The sequence below is a fragment of the Triticum aestivum genome, chromosome 7D (assembly GCF_018294505.1).
Source record: "Triticum aestivum cultivar Chinese Spring chromosome 7D, IWGSC CS RefSeq v2.1, whole genome shotgun sequence".
Lineage (NCBI taxonomy): Eukaryota > Viridiplantae > Streptophyta > Magnoliopsida > Poales > Poaceae > Triticum > Triticum aestivum.
Window position 1 is genome coordinate 190,822,154 of NC_057814.1, and position 3,342 is coordinate 190,825,495.

The following is a 3,342-nucleotide window of genomic DNA, read 5'->3' on the forward strand; positions in this document are numbered from 1 at the left end:
CGATTCCACCGGGGGAACTTCCCTCACGGAGGGGGAAATCATCGTTATCATCATCACCAACAACTCTCCCATCTTGGGGAGGGCAATCTCAAACAACATCTTCAACAGCACCATCTCATCTCAAACCCTAGTTCATCTCTTGTGTTCAATCTTGCTACCGGAACTATAGATTGGTGCTTGCGGGTGACTAGTAGTGTTGATTACGTCTTGTAGTTGATTACTATATGGTTTATTTGGTGGAAGATTATATGTTCAGATCCATTATGCTATTTAATACTCCTCTGATCATGAACATGTTTATCATTTGTGAGTAGTTACTTTTGTTCTTGAGGTGATGGGAGAAATCATGTTGCAAGTAATCATGTGAATTTGATATGTGTTCGATATTTTGATAGTATGTATGTTGTGATTCCCATAGTGGTGTCATGTGAACATCGACTACATGACACTTCACGATATTTGGGCCTAAGGGAATGCATTGTGGAGTAGCAATTAGATGATGGGTTGCGAGAGTGACAGAAGCTTAAACCCCAGTTTATGCGCTATTCCGTAAGGGACCGATTGGATCCAAAAGTTTAATGCTATGGTTAGAATTTATTCTTAATACTTTTCTCATAGTTGCGAATGCTTGCAGGAGGGTTAATCATAAGTAGGAGGTTTTTTCAATTAAGAACAACACCTAAGCACCGATCAACCCACATATCAAATTATCAAAGTAGCGAACACAAATCGAACCAACATGATGAAAGTGACTAGATGAAATTCTCGTGTACCCTCAAGAACACTTTGCTTATCATAGGAGACCATTTTGGCCTGTCCTTTGCCTTAAAAGGATTGGGCTACCTTGCTGCACTTTTGTTACTACTATCGTTACTTGCTCGTTACAAATTATCTTGCTATCAAACTACTCCACTAGTTACAATTTCAACATTTGCAGACATTACCTTACTGAAAACTACTTGTCATTTCCTTCTGCTCCTCGTTGGGTTCGACACTCTTACTTATCGAAAAGAGCTACAATTGATCCCCTATACTTGTGGGTCATCAAGAACAAAGTATGGACTTTGGTGGACTTGCCCGATGATCGGCAAGCCATTGAGAATAATTGGATCTTCAAGAAGAAGACTGACGCTGATGGTAATGTTACTGTCTACAAAGCTTGACTTGTCGCAAAAGGTTTTCGACAAGTTCAAGGAGTTGACTATGATGAGAATTTCTCACCTGTAGCGATGGTTAAGTCCGTCCGAATCATGTTAGCAATTGACGCATTTTATGATTATGAAATCTGGCAAATGGACGTCAAAACTGCATTCCTTAATGGATATCTTAAAGAAGAATTGTATATGATGCAACCAGAAGGTTTTGTCAATCCTAAAAGTGCTAACAAAGTGTGCAAACTACAACGATCCATCTATGGACTGGTGCAAGCATCTCGGAGTTGAAATATACGCTTTGGTGAGGTGATCGAAGCATATGGTTTTCTACAGACGTACGGTGAAGCCTGTATTTACTAGAAAGTGAGTGGAAGCTCTGTAGCATTTATGATATTATATGTGGATGCCATATTATTGATTGGAAATGGCTCTTGGGAGCAAATGCTCCCTAATGAACAGTAAATTCAAAATAAATAGTAAATAAAATTTAAAAATTCTGAATTTTTTCGTAGATGTTCTTGTTAGTGTAACAAGAGTGCTTGCCAATTTTCATGTGAAACAGGATGACAGCAATTCGTCGGTGAAAAAAACAAAAATAAGTGTAACATTTGTTGTTTGTCTTGTTATTTTGCACAGATCAAATTACTTAAGCTTTCCTCATAAAAATTTGTAGGTAGCGTTTTGCTGTGACAATGATCACATCTATTTTTTCTCAATTTTTTTACATTTGGAGAAAACATTTCTCATGGGCAGAGCATTGATGCGGCTTGAACTACGTCGGTATTTTCCCAAAGAGGAAGGGATGATGCAGCACAGCTATGGTAGGTATTTACCTCAGTGATGACACCAAGGTTATCAAACCAGTAGGAGAACCACACAACACCACGTAAACAGCTCATGCACACAAAGAACAAATACTTGCAACCCGACGTAAGAGAGGGGCTGTCAATCCCTCACAGGTAAAAGGATAGGTAAAATTGTAGTAGATTGGATAAATAGATCTCGCGGGAACGCAAGATAAAATAAATAAATAAAAATTGCAGCAAGGTATTTTTGTGTTTTTGGATTAATAGATGTGAAAATAAAAGCAAATAAAAATAGATCTCGAAGGCAAATATAATAAAGAAGAGACCCGGGGCCGTAGATTTCACTAGTGGCTTCTCTCGAGAAAAATAGCGTACGGTGGGTAAACAAGTTACTGTTGGGCAATTGATAGAACTTCAAATAATCATGACGATATCCAGGCAATGATTATTATATAGGCATCACATCCAAGATTAGTAGACCAAATCCTGCCTGCAGGTACTACTATTACTCCACGCATCGACCGCTATCCAGCAAGCATCTAGTGTATTAAGTTCATGGAAAAACGGAGTAATGCAATAAGAACGATGACATGATGTAGACAAGATCTATTTATGTAGAAATAGACCCCGTCTTGTTATTCTTAATGGCAACGATACATACGTGTCGGTTCCCCTTCTGTCACCGGGATCAAGCACCGTAAGATCGAACCCATCACAAAGCACCTCTTCCCATGGCAAGAAAATTCGATCTAGTTGGCCTAACTACACCAAAGATTCAAAGAAGAAATATGAGGATATAAGTAATCATGCATATAAGAGATCAAAAGGATTATTTAACTTTCATGGATAAAAACGTAGATCTGATCATAAACTCAAAGTTCATCGGATCCCAACAAACACACCGCAAAAAGAGTTACATCAAATAGATCTTCAAGAGACCACTGTATTGAGAATCAAAAGAGATAGAGGAAGCTATCTAGCTACTAACTACGGACCCGTAGGTCTACAATGAACTACTCGCGCATCATCGGAGAGGCACCAATGAGGATGATGAACCCCTCCGTGATGGTGTCTAGATTGAATTTGTGGTTACTGGAACTTGCGGCGGCTGGATTTTGTTTTCGTCGACTCCCCTAGGGTTTTTTGGGTATCTAGGGTATTTATAGAGAAAAGAGGCGGTGCGGGAGGCGGCCGAGGTGGGGACAACCCACCTGGGTGCGCCTGGGCCACCAGGCGCACCCTGGTGGGTTGTGCTTCCCTCGGAGCCCCCCTCAGGTACTTTCTTGGCCCATCGTGTGTCCTCTGGTCCAGAAAAAATCACGAAAAAGTTTCGCTGTGTTTGGACTTCGTTTGGTATTTATCTTATGCGAAGTAAAAAACAA